Source organism: Lactuca virosa, chromosome 3 (genome assembly GCF_052849685.1).
Source record: "Lactuca virosa cultivar CGN04683 chromosome 3, Lactuca_virosa_CGN04683_v6, whole genome shotgun sequence".
NCBI classification, from domain to species: Eukaryota; Viridiplantae; Streptophyta; class Magnoliopsida; order Asterales; family Asteraceae; genus Lactuca; species Lactuca virosa.
The window spans coordinates 107,546,172-107,568,634 of NC_136428.1; positions in this window are offsets into that span (position 1 = coordinate 107,546,172).

The following is a 22,463-nucleotide window of genomic DNA, read 5'->3' on the forward strand; positions in this document are numbered from 1 at the left end:
ACTCCAAAGGTCCTATCATATGGATTATTGGAATACTTAAAGGCTTAAGTAAATTAGGGTTTTATGTAAGAAACCCTAAGGATTCCACACTATAAATTGAACTCCTAGCCTTCCCAAAATCGGCCAATCATTTCCAAGGTGAAACCTTAGCCGATTTTGGTGCTTCCTAACCTCTCTCTCGTAAGCCTCCTTTTGCTTTTGGTGTTTGTGACTTATTCGAAGTATCACATTTGAGGTACTAAGCTTTTGAAAGTCCAAGAACTACAAGCTACAATAAAGAGGTATTCATCTAACTAGTTTTATGTTGTAAATCGCCAATTGTATGCTAGCTAGGGTTTATGCTTTGGATAAAATGAAATTGCATGTATAACTTGAGAAAACTTAGATCCAAAGCATTTAAGGTTGTATGTGCACCATAGGATTGTTATAGTGCTCAAAACCCATCAAGGTGTGGATCCTAAAAGAGCCTAGGAAGTGCTTTAGTGCGGTTTCTACGTTGTTTAGCTGGTGGCCATGTCAGTTTGGGCATGAATGGTGCAGACCTAAGTAAGTTAGTTGATTTTGAGGTCTCAGGAGCCTTGCTAAAGTAGTGCCAGTTGGGCCGCGACACTCAAGAAGGAAGCAGTTGTCGGGAGTGGATCGAGAATTTTGGCCGAAGGATAAGTGATTGGTAGATGGATTGGAATGTCACTATCTATGGCGAGGGTTATGTCATTCTAGTTTTCCGGGTTTAGAGAAGGAGTGGACATGCTTGTGACTATCAGAGTTGGAATGTGATATTGCCATATTTATACACATTTTTAGGCAATATTTTAATGCATTTTGATTAATATTTTGGTTATTTGCAAAGATATATGGTACTTATGAGATTAAATTATATTTTGCAGCTAAAATGAACACTCTTGAAGATAAAGGACCAAAAGCGACAAGAATTGGAACTTTGGAGGATTGGAGCTTAAAAGGAGAAGATTCTAGCTAAAATTCAACCTCACGACGTGAGGAATCACTTCTCACGTCGTGAGCTTCGAGCTTCTAGAAGATAGACATTTGGAGGACAGAATCCGTGTTCGATACGGATAACAACTAAGCTCACGACGTGAGTAGAGCTTGTGCAAAAATATATAAAGTCCTCGGCACTTACGATTTAAGGGAGTTTTTCTGGAGACTTGGAGGGTTTAGAGAACGATTTCTGGAGGAAGTTTAATTAGAAAAACCAAGTCCAAGCATTGAAGGAAGGAGAATAGATTAAAGATCTAGAGATTGAAGATTATAATCATCACTTTAGTTTGGTACATTTAATCATGTCTTATTTAATGAATTTGAGTGGGTGATTTCATCCATGAGTAGTTGAATCTAGCTGCTTCTGTTTAGCTAGATGAAGCTTCAACTTTATGGATTAGTTTAATTAATTAAGGATTTTTAATAGTTGTTTATATGCTTGTGTTTGATTGTTAATACCTAGCATGCTAATAGTAGATACTTTAATTGCTTGAATTCATGTTTTGTGTAGCTTAGTGACTGTTAAATTACATGAACTTGACACCTAGTGATTTAGTGACCATTGAATTGTTAGAGCTAGGATCGACCCAATCTTAGATAAGTAATTGAGTTAATTCAATTTAGCTGTTTTGGAGAACATAAATTATGACCATAATTGTGTTTGCTAAATAAATCTTGCATGGCCCATTCATAATTCATAACTATGCTATGTTTGATTGTGTGTGACCATACATAGTTTTACATGAATTAGTGAAACATTAGTCAATTTGGACTTAAATTAATAATAATATACTATTTGGTAACCAACTTTAGTAATCCATAATTAGTAGCTAACCATAGAGGACAAGTGGATTCGAACTAAACATAAGTGTTTTTAGTAATTGATTGAATATGATAGTTAAGTGATTAAGTTTGTATGAACTTGAAAAATCAGATAAAAACTCAATTAAGTTTTGTTTGTTTTAGATTAATTTTAGTAGTTAAATTAGTTAATTGAATCTGTTCCATGTGTTCAATATCAGACTGTTACTGCTATATTATTTGCGAAATGGTACACTGCCTAAAAGCATAATAGTTAGTTAAATAGTTGGTAAAACTCACAAGTAGGTATAATAACTACGCATAAAAAACCCAGCATGGGGCTAGTTGGCTACGGTGTTTAGCGATTGTATGAAAGTGTCACAACCCAAAAATTTTATTCTCATAAAGTCAACTTTGGTCAAACTTTTTCCTTCATATATCTTAAATTAGATGGGTTATTGGTTTATAAGTTTTGAAGCCTTGTAACTAAGTGTGTTATAGTTGGAAAGGAAAAAGCTTTAGAAACCGAGAGCCTTCGCATAGACGCAAACGACTTCGGAACCGTGAACCTCGCAGCCGTGAACCTCGCAGCTGTGAAAGAGGCCGTGAACTCGGACTGTGAACCTTCGGGCCGTGAACTCCTCGGCCGCAATCACCTCGCTATATATAAGTGTTTGATGTATTTTATCTTCATTTCTTCACTTCTGTCCGTGATCTCTTCCATTCTCTCTCTCAAGTATCATCCTCAAGAACACCCTCTTCTTCTATTAAACACCCCTTTTCTTTTACACCTCTTTGTATACCACAAAAGGGCCTTCAAACACTCACCAATCCACAAGATCTTCAAGTGTTCTTCATCTTTGGGCCGTGAACCCTTCATTGGGCCGTGAACCATTCTTGTGTTCTTGGGCCGTGAACCCTCCTTGTTGGGTCGTGATCATCTTTCAGTCTCCTACCTTGCTTCTAACACTCCTTTGGTGAGTTATTCTTGCATCCTGGGTTGTTTCCCAATCACCTTTGTAGTTAAATTCACTAATTTCATGCGTATATGTATCATTATATGTTATTTGGGACTCGTTTGTGCCTCGGGACTTCATTCGTGGAACTTATCATTCTATATCGAAACTTCGGTTGAATCACCCACATAAGGTGAGTTCATACCCTTATAATCTATCTTTTAAATGGTTTTAAATGCTTTTAGGGGGGGGGGGAATACAAGTTGAACACAATTTAATTGTGTTAATATTTACCTGTGATAACCATCACATTAAAGGATTTCATATGCTTTTGTAAGTGATCAAATCAATTTAAAAACTCTTTAAAAAAGATGTTAGTTTGTTGTTTATAAAACTCCATTTTTAAAGTACATGTTTAATTCAGTAGTTAATTGAGTCTTTTCTACAAATCTGGAATAGTTTAAGCAAACATACTAGTAAACTATAATATGTATAGTTTAGGGATTCAGTACATACTATATTCTACAACAGAGGAACAATACATGATTCACATACTTATACTTTACACTCCCAGTAACCTAGGAAGGGAACGTATCATTAACTCATTGTTTAAAACAAAATATGATAATACACATGGTATAAGGATATATATATATGGGGTACATCTACAAAGTACCAGTTTATGTATGGGGTACATCTACAGAGTACCAAATTTTTTTCAAAAAGGGCACATCTACAAAGTACCGGACAATAATAAATAAAACATAGCAATATAAAAAACTCACAACAGTATCGACTGAGGCGTTTAGAGTTCAGGATTTCATTACTTCTAGTAGTCTTCCTAACCAATATAACAGCGCCACATAACTTCCTAGTAACATGAACATTCAGTTAGAAGGGGGCCTATAATGCTAACTTTATGAGTCCTTGGTGGATACATTAGGGATATATATTAATCGGATCCGACAGGCAGTAGGATGTGTGCTTTCCGCTTCATTTCCTGTTCTTTGTTTGGATGTGGGCTTAGAGCAGATTCACACAGTCTACTATCTATTCGATCTTAGCTATATATATATATATATATATATATATATATATATATATATATATATCATGTATACACCAAGTAATCAAAGGGAGTAACAGTTATGGGTCAGGTCATAACATACAAATTTAGTATAGCGTTTTCTAGTTCAAAAACATACTTTTCGGATAGATCATTAAGTAAGTGAAACTAGAAACTTATCTATAAAAGGTTTGATTCGCATGATCAAACCAGTATAACTTAAAGGACCTTTACTGGTTAATTCTATAATACCTTAGTTTATACATCAGTGTTATATATAATTAATATCTGACAGGCAGTTGGATGTGTGTTTTCCACCTTACTTCCTGTTCCTTGTTTGGTTGTGGGCTTAGGGCAGATTCACACATTTAACTGTCCGTTCGATATTAGATTATATATAACTAGTATAAACTAAGTGATTATAGAAGGAACTATTGTGGTTACCATTTTACTAAAAGGAAATGTATGATTTTCTTAAGGAATGTTTTCTTCAAATATAAAAGAACTAGTACAGTTAACTCCGTAAGTACCAAATGAATACGCCAGGGTTATATACAATGAAGATCTAACAAATAATGGGATGTGTGACTTCCGCCTCATTTCATGTTCCTTGTTTGGTTGTGGGCTTAGGGCAGATTCACACAATCGATTGTATGTTTACTCTAAATTATATATAACTTGTATCCATTTAGTACTCATAGAAGGAATTGTAGAGTCATTTTTACTTATCAATCATCACATCAATAAATATAGGATTTTTTGGAGGAACATGCGAACTTTTCTAAAAGACTTATATTACACTTTATATAACTAAAATACTTATAAACTCACCAGCTTTAATGCTGATCTACTCTTTCAAAATAACTTGTATTCTCAGGAAACTAGTAGACAGGTACACGCACAGGGATTCAGAAGATGGAGCATAGTAGCTTCATGTCTTATTTTGTTATTTACTTTTGGAGTCAATCTTTTGTGAATCACATACTTTGTAAACACTTTAATATTAATGCAATGGTTGTTTGTTACTTTGATTACTATGATGCATGTGTTGTGATACTAAGCATGACGTCCTCCACCGCCGAACATTTCCACCGTTCCGGTTTGGGGGTGTGACAGATTGGTATCAGAGCCAGGTTTATAGTGAACTAAGTATATGAACCTATAAAAGATATACAACTATAAATACAATGGGGCCGAAGTGCTCTGACTAAAAGTATATTTTAAAATATAACAATATTCTTATAAAAGTATGCATACCTGCATACATATATACACACTAGCACAAGTATCACAAGAAGAACCTAACATAAGTATTTAAAGGTTGGACACTGCGTTCAAACCTGGACAGTTATGTAATCATATCTAGGATCAATATAGCCTGATCAACTATATTTATTTGAAATATGACCAACATGTGTTTGGGTGTGATGTGGTGTTGCAACAATCTTAAAACTTACCTAACTCTATATACGAAGGATTTCTAGATCAGAACATAAAGTTAAAATACTATGGGAGTAAGTTATGATGCTATAAGATAAAAAAAGTTTAAAACTTACCAAGTTCATTACATTAAAATACTATAGGAGTATTTTAGGCACTACAAATAACTTATGTGAAAATTTAAAAGACCCTTCTGGTAGGTCTATCATTTCGGAGTGTATACTCCCAAGGTTTTATATAATTGAGATTTTATAGACTTAGAATTTGTGATCTATGCTCTACTTCCTATTCCTTGTTTGGTTGTGGTTTTAGAGTATGATCACTTATTCGAAGGTCTATTTAATCTTAAGTTATATACAACTTGTATACACTGCACAATTATAGGAGGACCCGGTAAGGATGACCCCATAAATGTTTCACTAAATCTCATAGATTCTTTAGACACTTCCATTCTCGCACGACAAACCCAGATAGATGTAACCACTCCATCATAGCAGTCAGCAGAGGAGTCAAGGAGGAACAAGAAGTGGTTCATGAGGATTTTTCCAAGGAGGGATCAACCGAAGAAACCAAACGTCCTATGCGTCACACTAATAAATAATAACCTAAAATGACTTAGTGAGCTAGTGAATACACTACTCACACTATGTGTTAGGATTATTTCTTGTTCGTGCAGCCAGTACCAATTATTAAATTCATAGAAATTCATTCGAGGATAGCCACTTCAAATTCATAAAGTTTATTTTATATAGACTTCCGTCATGAATTGTTTCAGAACCTTACGAAAGTCAGAACATGATACACTAGGAAACAGGGATAACTTAGTTTAAATATCACTCGTACAATACCTACTTCTACTCCCTACCATGGACATATCTCAGAAATGTTGATAGAAACATTGAGAATAGTACAGCAAAGCATGAAATTGTTTAGTACATTTAAGTTGAAGGAATACAACTAGCAATGACCATCATTGCTCACGAAATCATTTCTCGCCATGCAACAAAATCATGTCTTCACAAGGAGGAAACCAACCAACAGGCGAGGCACCAATTCTGCAGATAGACTCCGCTACTTTTCAGGCTGCGGTCACAGCTGCTGTGACAGCCGTCATGGCACAGTTCAATGCTAATAATGCTAGCGGAAGCGGAAGCGGTGCCGGTTATCCTAATAGCAATAACAATCAAGGGAACCCGCGAGTGTCTGCTGACAAGGACACCCCAGACCACAAACCTAAGAACAAGAAACAAAAGTTCTAGGACAAAAAGGGGAAAAAGTCGGCTCAAGGTCCTACCAAGAGACGACAGCCCGTGACTACCCCTACCGTTAGGATAGCAGTCACAACATCTGATACTACATCTGCCACTGCAACCCCCGTCAACCGATATGCAGTAAATCTTCTAAAGTGCGACAAATGCACCTACCACCACAACGGAGCTTGCCGATAGATGCAGTGCACGAATTGCCGCAAGAAGGGGCACACTGTCCGTGTCTGCATGGCGTCGGCACGACCAATCCTCGAAGTAAACCAGTCTTGTTTCAAGTGCGGCGAATCTGGACACTTCATGAGGGAATGTCCAACAGAGAGAAATGATGAAGGAGCTCGCTTCTGTAGAACTCCAACTCAACACATCACTTCAACCGCCGATGATGGTATAGTTCAAGTATGCCATACATGTGGTGAAATGGGACATGTCAAGAGAGACTGTCCAACAGAGAGAAATGGCGCAGGAGAAGGAGAAATTTAACGACAAGACATAAGGGAGAAACGAGGAACCCCTCTTTTGAGATTTTTGGTACGTCTTCTAAATAAAATTACTTTAAAGATTTAAATTATATTTCATATTAAGATTAAAACTTGGGGAAAATTTAAAAAGTAGTTACAAATTATTTATCCGAACAAATCACAACATTCATAAGAGAACTAAAGATCCATTCGGGTGAGCTGTGATGGCTTAGTATGTACATCAGGTTTGTGCATAACTAAGATTTTGAAGACTAAGAGTGAGTGATTCTGCCTTACTTCCTGTTCCTTGTCTGGTTGTGGATTTAGGGTAGAGTCACTCATTCGACCGTCTTATTCATCTTAATTATACATAACTTGTATATGCGAAGCGATCATAGAGGTACCGAGGAGGATCATAATATAAAGTATCGACACTAGTTATCAAATCACTTTCACTATTAGTACTCGCTTATCGCGGTACGATTTGTGGCAGTGGTAATATCAAGGAGAAAACTGAAAGCACTAGAAAGTCTTCACAGAATACATTGTCGAGCACACTAGGGATACACCATCGTATAACAAACGTTTCTTTCAAATAGGCCTAACAATTGTTTTTATAAAGAGTCCGTCGTCATCATTCGTCATGGATTGGCGTGGTCCTCACCATACCAAGTTCATGTGTTTCGAAATTCCATCGCCTTAACTGACCGATTAACGAAACCCTCGTCATTCGTAACGACAGCCCAACCCAGACCTCAAAATCATCTCCCTCATATTCTTGACCCCAAAGTACTCATGCGAGAAGTACCACACCCTCCGAAACCTTGCCGCCGTATACTCAACAGACCTTCCCAAACTACCACTCGTCCAACAGATCAAGTTCAAGCATGGAGGCTAAGGACGAATACAGCCCACCTATCACTATCAAGTGTATACACGAGGGTGGTATATAATTATGTTTATGAGGATTTAGTATGTGTGTTTCCGCCCTATCTCCTGTTCCTTGTTTGGTTGTGGACCTGGGGCAGAGTCGCACATCCGACCGTCTTACTAATCTTAAATTATATACGACTTGTATACACGAGGTGATGATAGATGGACCAGGTATGAATCCTATCATGAACGTCAGGGCAAAGTTGCCTAGGTCTATGAGTGGATATTCTACCATTCAGAGGAGTACGACCCCAAGAGTACTGCTGAGAAAGCTAATTTCGGGACGAAATTCCATCTAACGGGGGGATGATGTCACAACCCAAAAGTTTTATTCTCGTAAAGTCAACTTTGGTTAAACTTATTCCTTCATATATCTTAAATTAGATGGGTTATTGGTTTATAAGTTTTGAAGCCTTGTAACTAAGTGTGTTATAGTTGGAAAGGAAAAAGCTTTAGGAACCGAGAGCCTTCGCATAGCCGCAAACGACTTCGGAACCATGAACCTCGCAGCCGTGAACCTCGCAGCCGTGAACGAGGCCGTGAAATCGGACCGTGAACCTTCGGGTCGTGAACTCCTCGGCCGCAATCACCTCACTATATATAAGTGTTTGAAGCATTTTATCTTCATTTCTTCCTTTCTGGTCGTGATCTCTTCCATTCTCTCTCAAGTATCATCCTCAAGAACACCCTCTTCTTCCATTAAACACTCATTTTCTATTACACCTCTTTGGTATACCACAAAAAGGCCTTCAAACACTCACCAATCCACAAGATCTTCAAGTGTTCTTCATCTTTGGGCCGTGAACCCTTCATTGGGCCGTGAACCATTCTTGTGTTCTTGGGCCGTGAACCTTCCTTGTAGGGTCGTGATCATCTTTCAGTCTCCTACCTTGCTTCTAACACTCCTTTGGTGAGTTATTCTTGCATCCTGGGTTGTTTCCCAATCACCTTTGTAGTTAAATTCACTAATTTCATGCGTATATGTATCATTATATGTTATTTGGGACTCGTTTGTGCCTCGGGACTTCATTCGTGGAACTTATCATTCTATATCGAAACTTCGGTTGAATCACCCACATAAGGTGAGTTCATACCCTTATAATCTATCTTTTAAATGGTTTTAAATGCTTTTAGGGGGGGGGGGGAATACAAGTTGAACACAATTTAATTGTGTTAATATTTACCTGTGATAACCATCACATTAAAGGATTTCATATGCTTTTGTAAGTGATCAAATCAATTTAAAAACTCTTTAAAAAAGATGTTAGTTTGTTGTTTATAAAACTCCATTTTTAAAGTACATGTTTAATTCAGTAGTTAACTGAGTATTTACTACAAATCTGGAATAGTTTAAGCAAACATACTAGTAAACTATAATATGTATAGTTTAGGGATTCAGTACATACTATATTCTACAACAGAGGAACAATACATGATTCACATACTTATACTTTACACTCCCAGTAACCTAGGAAGGGAACGTATCATTAACTCATTGTTTAAAACAAAATATGATAATACACATGGTATAAGGATATATATATATATATATATATATATATATATATATATATATATATATATATATATATATATATATGGGGTACATCTACAAAGTACCAGTTTATGTATGGGGTACATCTACAGAGTACCAGATTTTTTTCAAAAAGGGCACATCTACAAAGTACCGGACAATAATAAATAAAACATAGCAATATAAAAAACTCACAACAGTATCGACTGAGGCGTTTAGAGTTCAGGATTTCATTACTTCTAGTAGTCTTCCTAACCAATAGAACAGCGCCACATAACTTCCTAGTAACATGAACATTCAGTTAGAAGGGGACCTATAATGCTAACTTTATGAGTCCTTGGTGGATACATTAGGGATATACATTAATCGGATCCGACAGGCAGTAGGATGTGTGCTTTCCGCTTCATTTCCTGTTCTTTGTTTGGTTGTGGGCTTAGAGCAGATTCACACAGTCTACTATCTATTCGATCTTAGCTATATATATATATATATATATATATATATATATATATATATATATATATATATATATATATATATATATCATGTATACACCAAGTAATCATAGGGAGTAACGGTTATGGGTCAGGTCATAACATACAAATTTAGTATAGCGTTTTCTAGTTCAAAAACATACTTTTCGGATAGATCATTAAGTAAGTGAAACTAGAAACTTATCTATAAAAGGTTTGATTCGCATGATTAAACCAGTATAACTTAAAGGACCTTTAGTGGTTAATTCTATAATACCTTAGTTTATACATCAGGGTTATATATAATTAATATCCGACAGGAAGTTGGATGTGTGTTTTCCGCCTTACTTCCTGTTCCTTGTTTGGTTGTGGGCTTAGGGAAGATTTACATATTTAACTGTCCGTTCGATATTAGATTATATATAACTAGTATAAACTAACTGATTATAGAAGGAACTATTGTGGTTACCATTTTACTAAAAGGAAATATATGATTTTCTTAAGGAATGTTTTCTTCAAATATAAAAGAAGTATTACAGTTAACTCCGTAAGTACCAAATGAATACGCCAAGGTTATATACAATGAAGATCTAACAAATAATGGGATGTGTGACTTCCGCGTCATTTCCTGTTGTTTTGTTTGGTTGTGGGCTTAGGACAGATTCACACAATCGATTGTCTGTTTACTCTAAATTGTATATAATTTGTATCCATTTAGTACTCATAGAAGGAATTATAGAGTCATTTTTACTTATCAATCATCACATCAGAAAATATAGGATTTTCTGGAGGAACATGCGAACTTTTTTAAAAGACTTATAGTACACCTTATATAACTAAAATACTTATGAACTCACCAGCTTTAATGCTCATCTACTCTTTCAAAATAACTTGTATTCTCAGGAAACTAGTAGACAGGTACACGCACAGGGACTCAGAAGATGGAGCATAGTAGCTTCATGTCTTATTTTGTTATTTACTTTTGGAGTCAATCTTTTGTGAATCACATACTTTGTAAACACTTTAATATTAATCCAATGGTTGTTTGTTACTTTGATTACTATGATGCATGTGTTGTGATACTAAGCATGACGTCCTCCGCCCCCGAACATTTCCGCCGTTCCGGTTTGGGGGTGTGATAGAAAACTTGGTAATGCGTAGGAGGATTGTTGTGGTATGGATGCCTCGTGATAAGATCAAGGGTCTGCTTCTTGCGATATAGGCGGTTCAGGTGCTAGCTGATGGTTTCAGGCGAATCGGGAGCGGCAACTTTTGTTGTCTCAAATGTATCCCGACTATGAGAATGACGGCTTTTGGTATTTATGGAAGATTTCACAATGGATTGGCGATTAGGATTGAAGGCGAGGAGTGTATGCTTTGGATAGTAAGTTGGTGTTTTGCTTATGCATTTGCATGGAATCCTTAATTTTTAAGGTAGAAATCTATGGGGTCTTCATCTGAGATTCAGAACCTCTTAGGGTTTGCTTGGTCCTTATCTGGAAGATCATCATGCATGTGTTATACATTCCAAGATTCAGGAATGGTTTGTACCTGGTTCAGCCGGATTGAAATATGGTTAGGTGACAACACAGTTGGAGGAATATCGATCTTTTCGAGTTTGTGGTGTCGGAAGAATAGTTCATAGGGGTCTGCGGTGCGGGTATGCGGGATTTCAGTTTAAGATTTGGTCAAGTCAGGGGTTTAGAGCAAGTGGCTATCGAATGTATGTGTCCAGGAAATACACGAGTTGTCTCATAGCAGGAAGTTATTGGTCAAGGAGCTCGTTGTAGCCATTGGTTCCTTATGGGATGCCAATGAATAGATAAGGAGGCTCTAGGATCACTTAGGTTGAGTATCGATTGTTGAGGGACTTGTCAGATCATTGTATGGATTTCTATTCACATTCTAGATTGGGCAGTTCTCGATCAGTAACTCAATTTCAGAAATGGGTATGTTTAGCTTCACGTGGATTTTGGTATTCTGGATTAGCTGTCTATGTATTCTCGATCATTGGTCATTTCATACATCATCAAAGCGGTGATTCTTCAGAAGTTTTGGGTCGTATTAGTTGAATTTCAACGAATTCATCGACTTATCTTCAAGTTCGGCTCGAGTTTGGAAGATGTCCTTGGTTATTGGAATCTAGAATTTGGGACAGTTTGCTCAGTTTTCCAGACGGGACATTAGATCTGCGTGGAATCTAATTTTTGGCATGTCGTGCTGGCAAGGTTGGTATTTTGATGGATCCAACTAGAGTCTTACCAACATTTCTGGATAACCTTCAAAGTTTTATCGAGATAGTTACGTATTGATGGGGTCTATTCAGTCTCAATCAAGGTATGGGACCTTGTTTTGATCGTTCATGAGGATATATTTTGTTAATGATTAAGGTTTGTCATTTCGTTAGAACTCTGGAAGTTCGCCCATGTTAGGTAAGGTTATGGGTTCCTAAGGGTGTGTAATGTGGTAAGTTCATTAGATATTGTCGTGAAGGGTGTATGTGGGCTGGACAAGATAGAAATGGAGCGTTTGGTTCAAATTATATGCATAGTTCTTATTTGGGTTATATCATTTGAAATGGAACAAGAGTACGACCTTTTATCCCATTCTCGGGTCGTGTGCGACCATGTTTTCATCGGATTTTGCCTTGGTAGAAGCTTGTAATGTGAAAGGAATTGTGCATGGTAAAAGAGTATGAAGTTTTTGCACTCGGTTAGCGTTAATAGGGATGTTTATTGGGTTCCTTCAAGGCGGTGGAATAAGGTTGAGTATCTTTAGGCCCCTGTGGTGCTGGTCGTGAGTTTCCAGGCGAATGATGGAATGTTAACAAGATCGGTGTAATACCGAGAGCATTCCAAAGATGCGCTGAGGGTCGGGAAGGGCATTCCAGACTCATGATGTGGGCTTGGAGGCAATCCAGACCTATGCTGAGGACCTTGTAGGGGTATTCCAGACATAGGTTGTGGGCCCAGTGATCATGATTGTTTATTTCTTCTGCATGTGGTACTTTCGGTGTTGGTGCATTGTTGGAAGTCAGGAGACTCACAAATCATCTGGTTTATATAAAGTGAGCAGTTAAGGGTTGTTGGGAGTATCAGTCGTGCATCAAAAAGTCTATGCGGAGTGTTTTCATTATAAATCCCGTTTGTTCGTGAGCTATTATTAGGGGTTTGGTTACCAAGGTTAGGTATCGATTATGGAGTCTCGAGTCATGAAGTTCATTGTGAATGTCTCGAGTGATTTTCCAGGTGGGGGGTACACCTGAGCTGATAAGGGTTGGATGCAATGTGAAAATTCTTGGATTAATCATTTGTGCTCGTAGGAGCAGTGGTTGGTAATGGCATCTCAGGGAGTTAAGCGTTTATTTAAGGTTTTTAGTACATCGTATGGATTTGGAATTGGTTAAAATTTGCGATCGATGTGTTTTGAGTACTTGATTTCGCGTGCTTGGTGGTTTTCTTAATCATGGACAAAGGGTGGGTTCAACGAATGGATGAATATCAGTCCTGGAATATGCGGTCTGAAGTTTAGATCTGATGGTTTCCCAGTATTGGGAAGCATATTGATAGACTTGATTCGGTGATTGTAGTTTTGATAGTCCCTGGCTCTATGGTTCTGACTAGAAGTTTGGTCTTATAGCTAGGAAGTTATGCAATATGCTGGCGTTGGACGTGCTTCTCTGCAGCGGTTATATAGATGAGACTCGTGTTGGGAGTCACCTTGTTTTTAAATGGAGGTTCCAACAACTGTAAATAGTCAGGGGTTATGTTTTCCAGTTGGTTCTCGTCGCAATGTTGCACATATGTGAAGGATTAGCATGACAACGATTGGCCGATCAGGTTTAGATCCGATCAAATATACAGGTTTTCAGCTAAGGTTCCATCGTGAAGCGGAAGCGAGAGCTGATTTCGAGGACGAAATGTAATTTAAGTGGGGGAGAATTGTAACATCCTGTTTCCTAGCATTTATAAGCCATGGACCGAAAGTCGATTGTGTAAGGTTTTGGGCCTTAAGGAGGTAAAGTTTAGTCCTTGTGGAAAGAGGTAATGATAGTTAAGAGATTTTACCCTTGAATTGGGTTATGGGCTGAAGGGTAAAAAGGGAAAAGTCATAGGCCGGGTCCGTGCATGAAATATGTATTTTTGTTCAAGAGGTTTTTAGTCCAAGATATTTAAATAATATGGTAGAGCTCTTCAACACCTTTCCGTGGATATAAAGAACGTCGAAAACGGAGTTGGAACAAAGAAGTTACGACAATTTGAAGTTAGGACAATTTATGGGTAAGCCGCGTACGTAGGGCATACTACGACATCCCTAGTACGTTGGGCATACTAAGAGTACGTAGGGCGTACTAGGAGTACGTATGGCGTACATGATCAGTGACCAAACCCTAATTTCGTATTTTGAGCCCTATTTATTCTCCTTAACTTCCCCAAACCCATTCCATTCTCATCCTCCACCTCTCCAACACCCTCTCTTGAAACCCTAACCTTAGATTGAGCCTTATGAGCAAAAAGAAGGTGCTTTTAAGTGCTTTGGAGTGTTCTTGGTGTACCTTGGAGAACAAGGAACTCATTGAAAAAGTGTTGGTTGCATTGGAGCTTGTAGATCCAGACTTCGTTAACCTTGATCTTTCTTCTAGAGGTATAAAGTTTGAATCTTGATGATGAAATTCTTAGATCCAGCTAGTCTTGGGTGTTATGAGCTTTTGGGCACTTTAAGTGCATAAAGTTTAGATCTTGAAAGTTTGTGACCTTGTTATGGATAAAGTTGGAAACCTTATCAATCTAAACATCATTTAGATTTAGATCAGAAGGTTGGAGACATGGACTTAATGGATTAAGTTGAAAAAGATGCACTTTTGGGTCCCTTTGAGACATAAATACTAGATCTTGTTTGTTGGGACCATTATAACGGATAAATTTGGAAAGTTTATCCATTATGGAGCTATTATTAACCATAAAAATGTGATCTTGGCCATTCTATCCCTTCCATATAAGAATTATGATGTCTTATTGGGTTAAGAACTAAGGGTTTTGGACATTAAGCACTTTATTGCCATGTAAAGTCATAAAGTTGGAAACTTTATGACTTATGACATCACTTTAGGCTTGGATCTGAGTTTTCAACATAAGGGATTAATGGAATAAGCTCTTAATGGAGTTTTGGGACTGGGCTGCGTACCCTGGGCGTACCTTGTGGTACGTTGCGCGTACGTGGTCAGCGCCCTGTTTTTGGTCAACAGCAGAGTACGTTGGGCGTACTCTCTTGGTATGCAGGGCGTACTCTGCTTGGAAGAATTATGGACTATTTGACCTTGACCGTTGACTTTGACTTTGACCAGGGTTGACCAAGTTTGACTTAAGGGTATTTTGGGTATTTTGAGCTATAGTTAAGCCTTGGTCTCTATCTGTTGAATAGGTGACCTTTAGAGCTGGTATTCGGAGTAGTGTATTGTTCAGCTATTCGTCAGACTGCGAGGTGACTTTCGCCTCATTGTACCATGGGTCGAAGGCACCAATGCCAACCCACTAGTTTGGATTATCTGTTAGTAGAGGGATTCCTTAGGGACTATATATAGTCATGTAGGATAGACTGAGGACTCTTGATCTAGGCTTTTTTGCATGTTCCTTGTTTGGTTATGGCTCTAGCATAGGATCACCTGTCCGAGTGTCTATCTCACCTCTGAGTATGTATGGTTATGCATTCCTTCGATTGTTGAAATTTATTATGTTGATATGTTGTACTGATCTTTTAGATCTGCATGCATATATGTTAGCTGTTATATGTTTATTTGTTTCATATGTCGACATATTGTGTTGGGTTGACGTTGTACTGCTTTGTGTTGTAGCCAACAAACACGAAGCATTCCAGATATGAGTTGAGGGCCCGATTGGCATGTCATACTCATACTGTTCGCTCGGGAGCATTCCATATATAAGTTGCGGGCCCGATTGGCATGACAGACTCGTACTGAGGGCTCGGGGGTATTCTAGACTTATGCTAAGGACCTTGGAGGGGTATTCCAGACATAGGTTGAGGATCCTGTATATGCTATTATATGTTTTGTGTTTGGTACTTTGGGGGAACTCACTAAGCTTTGGCTAACAATTTTAGTTTATGGTTTCAGGTACTTCCGAGGATCGTGGGAAGGCAAATGTGTGATCGTACACAACTCCATATTTTATGTCATTGGGTCTTAGGAAAACTCTGATTTGAAATAATGTTTTTGAAACAATGATTATTTTTGTAAACAATGTTGATTAATGGTTGATTTTGAAAATTTTAATTTTATTGTGAATTTGTAATGTTACATGTGTTGTAGAGTGCTTTTTGGAAGAATCGTTGTTAACTGCCAATTTTATCTGTTCGCCATGCAAGTTTGTCTAACTATCTGTGTCTCTTACTAGATTTGGTATAGTTTCTTTTTTCCTTTATTTGATGTAATCTCTTGATACAAATTTTGTTTTTGCATGTTTTGCCTCTTCGCTCATATAATGTTGTAGATGATAGTAAATGCTCTTTTCAGTTGACGTCATATTTGGCTGGTGAATTTCCTCCTAAAGCTATTATGTTGTATGATGTGATTCCAAACCCAGATGTGGACCCAATAATTATGATTCCTGAATGTCCCGTTAGACTTTTGGGGTTTGGTTCGGATGCTTTTTCTGTTGATCAACTTTTCAAGACTTCATGTCCTTTGATTGCTCCCTCACAAATTGGTTCTTCCCGTTTTGTGGAAGATGTGTCCACAAATGTTCTTTGTCCTATTCGGAAACGTAAGTGGATTTTGAGACCTCTCCAGTTTGAACATTTTTACGTGAGGTTTCCCAAGGCCCTCGTTGTGTATCTTCTTTTTCTTTGGAGTATGCCGCTCCAAAGTCGGCCGGTATGTAGACATTATGTTTCTCTTAGCAGTTTTGTCGTTATATACATGTGTATCTTTGTTCCTATCATTATTATGATAACTTTGTAGTATTGGTATTATCTTTTTCATGTGTGCATATGGCTGCCCTTCTTGCATTCGGTTTGAAGAGGAGTTGGACGAGGCATGTCGTTCTATAGCCCGTGCTGAGAACATCATATCTACCATGCTTGAATGAGATCTTAAGTTCTTTGATGGGTTGTTAACCTTACCATAGCGGTTTCTAGCCTCGAAGGTTAATCTACGGGTTGTCGAAGGCATGAAGCTTGCTAGTGAAGAGATGTTGTTGAACGTTGGGGAAATGTATGTTGATATGTCTATTCGGTATCAGGACATTGTGGCTAAGATTTCCATGCTGGAAAATCAGAAGTCTCTTGTTGAAGCTGGCTACGAGGCATGTCTTCATGATAACGATGTACTTCGTGCTCAGCTTGCCTCTAAATCTTGATAGTGTTGTTCGATGTAGATAGGTTATGCTCTTTTGTTGGTTTTTGGAAAGCAACAATTTTTTTGTATTGCTTGCGTGCCTAACTGATCCCTGCCATGTGACTGAGTTTTTTTTATTTTGTTTCCCTAAAAGGTTTTCCTTCCTGTCTTTTGTATGTATAAGGTTTAATATGTCTAAGGTGTCATCCTGGTGTGGAATTCCTATCGTGGGTGGGTGCCCTTTTGGAAACTGTTGGCGGCACTTTCTAATTTTCAGATGGATTTTCTTCAGTATAAAATTTTGTCCTTGTGTTGAATTTACCAAGTTACGTGTTTTATGCGGCATTGGTGTATCCTTTAGTTTAAATAGGTGTCCTATGTTGGAGATTTGATATTCAACTTGTTTATAAACGTAGTCGGTTGACCGAGCTACATGTTTTATAGAGAATAAATGTATTATTTGGCTAAGCGGGCAGCCTATGTCGGAGTTTTGATACTCGACTTGTTTATAAATGTAGTCGGCTGACCAAGCGACATGTTTTATAAAGAATAAATCTATTCTTTGGCTAAGCATGTACAGTTTTGATACTCGATTTGTTAATAAATGTAGTCGGTTGACCGAGCTACATTTTTTATAAAGAATGAATGTATTCTTTGGCTAAGTAGGTAGCCTATGTCGGAGTTTTGATACTCGAGTTGTTTATAAATGTAGTCGGCTGACCGAGCTACATGTTTTATAAAGAATAAATGTATTCTTTGGCTAAGCAAGTAGCCTATGTTCTTTCCATATACAGAGTAGCCGCACCCTTTTTGTTTTTCTATGTTTTCCTTCGCAGTGAATACAGACTTTAATGATAATTGGTTTATTCCCTTCGTTTGCATATCATTCAACATGATTTCCCTTGCTTACTCAGATATAAAACTTTCGTAGATTTTTTACATGCCATGGTCTCGGTACTTTCTCGCCTTCCATTGTTTGTAAAATATACGACCCATCTCTGCTTGCCTCCTAAATTATGTATGGACCTTCCCATATGGGTCTCAACTTTCTGTGTGGCTCTTGTCTACTAGCTTCATTATTCCTTAGTACCTTCTCACCTATCTTGAAACACCTACCCTTGACCCGTAGGTTGTAATAATCCCCCGTTTGTTTTTTTATAATGCTCCTGCTATATTGCTGCTACTTATCTTCGTTCCATGGAGACATCTAGGTTTACTCTCAAATCTTCATCGTTGCTCTCCATATCCACTTTTTTTTGTTCAATTTGTTAGGACGATCATTTCTAGTGGTAGTATTGCTTCTGAACCATATACTAGGCTATAAGGTGTCTCCTTTGTTGCCGCACGTGCTGACGTACGGGATGCCCATAACACACTTTGTAACTCGTCAACCCATCGTCCCTTAGCTTCATCTAGCCTTGTTGCTAAACCATGCACGATTGTTCTGTTGGTGACCTCAGTTTGTTCGTTTGCCTTTGTGTATGCTATGGAAGCAAACTTTTTGTTAATTTTTAGTCCTTTGCACCGTTCTCGGAAAGGATAATTGGCGAATTGTGTGTCGTTATCCGAAATTAGTGTGTAGGGTAACTGAAGCGACAAATTATCTATTTCCAAAAGAATTTGACAATATTTTGGCATGTTATCGTAGCTAACGGTTCTGCCTCTACCCGTTTAGTGAAGTAGTCTATTGCGAGTACTAAGTATTTCACATTCCTTGGTGTTTCTGGGAAAGGCCCTATTATATCTATACCCCACTAGATGAAGGGCCATGAGATACTAATGCTAATCATCAGTGTTGCTGATTTTCTTAGGATTGGTGCATGCTTCTGGAATTTCTCGCATCTGTAGATTATGCTTTTTGTGTCTTGATACATGGTTGGCCAATAGTAGCTGATCCTTGCTATTTTTCATACTATGCTTTGTGCCCCTTCGTGTGCTCCAACAACTCCTTCATGCATCTCTCTTATTACGTATTCCGTTTCCTTACCGTCCATTCAATGTAAACGAGGTGTTAAGTAAGTTTTTTATACAACACTCCCTTATCTACTACGAAGGATGGTGCTTTAAGTCGTAACTTCCTGGCCTGTTTATCGTCCCGGGGTAACTTGCCTTCTTTCAGGTATTCGAGTATTGGTTTCCTCCAATCATTCGTGTCTGTTGTTACTAACATTACTAGCATTTCGTCTATTGCTTTTGTTCGTACTATTTCTACCAACACTTTCTTGGTCAGGTGAGGGAAAGTTGAAGATTCTAGTTTTCTTAGTGTGTCTTCTCGTTTGTTCTTTGATCTCGACATGTGTTCCAACCTGAAGCTCGTGAACTGCTATGTTAATGTCTTTTATTTTTCTGCATATTGCACTATACTTTTTCCTCGAATATTGTATAACCCATTTTTTTGGTTGGCTACTACCATTGAGTCTATAAAAGCATGTATGTGTCTGCACCCTATTTTGATTGCTAGTTGTAATCCCGCAAAGAGTGCCTCGTACTCTGACTCATTATCCGATGCCTGAAAATCGAATCTTAACGCATAAGTTACTTCTTCTCCTGTTGGACTTTTTAATATTAATCCGACTCCTACTCCTTCTGTGCAAGAAGAACCATCCGAAAACAATTCCATTGATTTCCTTGTGTGGCTTTTGTGCTCTTGATTTTAAGATTTGATTCATCTATTGACAATACCTCCTGTGACTTGTTATTTCGGTAATGAAATTTGCTAATGCCTATGCTTTTATGCTAGTTCTTCATTTGAAGACGATTTCATGTTCTCCCAATTCCATAGCCAATTTGGCTAGTCTCCATAATTTATATGGTTTTAGTAGCACTTGTCATAATGGTATGTTTGTGATGACTTTGATAGTGTGCGCTAGGAAATACCTCCGTAATCGTCTTGCTGCATTAACTAGGCATAGTGCCAATTTTTCAATGTCTGAGTATCCTATCTCTTCTCCTTGTAGTATTCGACTTACAAAGTATATGGGTACTTGCCTATCTTGCATGTTTGCACTAGTACCACGCTGGCTGTTGTTTTTGACGTTGCCAGGTATATGGTTAAGACCTCACCTTGAATTAGTGGTGTCAAAGTGGGTAGTTCGACTAACGCTATTTTGAGCTGTCTGAATGTGTTTTCAGCTTCCTTGGTCCACCGAAAAGTCGTTTTATCCAATACTCTTCTTAGTGTTTTGTAGAAAGGGAATGTTTTTTTCGTGCATTTAGCCAAGAAACATTCTAGTGCTACTAGTTTTCCGTTTAATGCTTGTACCTCTTTGACTATCTTTGGTGCACACATTTTTAGCAATGACTCTATCTTTTTGGGATTTGTTTTTATTTCGTCCATTGTAATTACGTGTCCCAAGAACCTCCATTCTTCCGACCCAAAAATGCACTTCTTTGGATTTAATTTCATGTTTGCCGCTCTTAAACTATCAATGGTTTTTGCTATGTCCTATATGAAATGGTTGTCATCTTTGTTTTTTATGACCATGTCATCCACGTAGACTTCGATATTCCTACCGACTAAGTGACTTGGCAGGCCGGTCATCTCTGCTGCTTCCCAGGCGAATACGTCAGTGCTTTCTTTTAATAATTCTGTTAACGACTCTTTTAGATTGCTTGGTAACCCTTCCCCGATCCGTACTCCTTGATATGCATATATGTTGTTTATTATAACTTCCTATGTCTCGTTATTCGCTTGATTCCCTCCTGGCGTTGTCGTTTTAATTTCTTCTTCTACTACCATTGCCATGGGCATTGCTAATGGTTTGTTGCAGATTGTTCCATATCTGACCAATGTTCTGAACCGGACTATGCCATGAATTGTCGAAGCAATGGCTTCGAACTTCTTCATTGCACTTCTTCCAAATATGATATTGTACGGCGACGCTGATTCTATAATTATGAAGTCCAATGTGTGTGTGTTCTTGGCTTGTGTTAACTGATCTGTTAAGGTTAGCAGAACGTAAAATATTCCTTTTGGCCACACAGAGTGTCCCGTGAAGCTTGTTAAGTGTCCTGTTGGTCGCTTCATCTTCTTCCGTATTAGGTCCGGTAACTATGAGAAGTAGTGGTCGTACATGATTTCAGTTGTACTGCCACTATCACAGTATATCATGTGGATACCTATATCGTATACGTACCCGTATATAAGTATTGGCTCGTCCCCTAGGTGATGGGTGATATGCTCTTTTCCTTCGTTAAACATATTGTGAAGACATTCAGTGTCACTTTCTTCTACACACGAGAGAAGGCATTTTGTTTTTAGTTGACCATTTGCCATGTTGCCCTGCCTGTCCTGTCTTGGTCTCAAAGTCTTTATAGGGTGTCTCTATGGTTTGCTACTTTGACACCCTTACAATATGAATGGCGCCAATGTTGTTACGGCGGGTTCCATGTGCATGTTTAGCTCAATCTTCAAAGGATCTTTGTCTAATAAACATGCGGGAATCCGCTATGCATAAGATGGACAAATGCTAGGTTAGATAGCCATACCGAGGGTTAAACCTCGGTATTGCTCTTCGATGCCTAAGTTAGATTGTGAATATGAGAGTGCTACAGTGTTGTGTATAATGTTTCTTGATTCTCCTTTGCTCATATCTGGTGATTGTGTTTCTGAGGTATTTATAGGATATTCGTCGTTCCATGGGTTTACAGTTATGTCCGGTTCTTCGTATATTATCCGGTTTGTAAGCAATTACACCTTTTGTACTTTTATTATTTTATTGCTCTGTATCCTCTCTTTTACATGTTTCCTGATATATGGTTCTGAGATTCGTGTATTATTACTTGAACTTAGATTTGTTCGTGAAAGATTGTAGTTTCTTCACGCCCGACCATTTAAGTACCGGGCCAGTTTTGGGTTCTCTCGGATTACCGCCCACGCACACCATTAGCTAGTGTGACATCCCGAAACTTTTTCGTTTCCATTATGCGATTTCCGTTAATAAAATTTGAATTTTATTAATCTTCCGTCGAACCTTTGATTTAGAAAATCATCTGTTTTTATATAATTAAACTTATATATGCAAGTCAGAACCAAAACCGCGCGAAACTCGTATTATCCTCGAAAAACATCATGTTCACGGCCTGACTGGAGTTCACGACCGTAAACTCGTTTGCGGCCAGCGTCGGGTGGACCCCACCGACCGACCACAAAACCCCTATAAATATGAGACCCCCACCCTCATT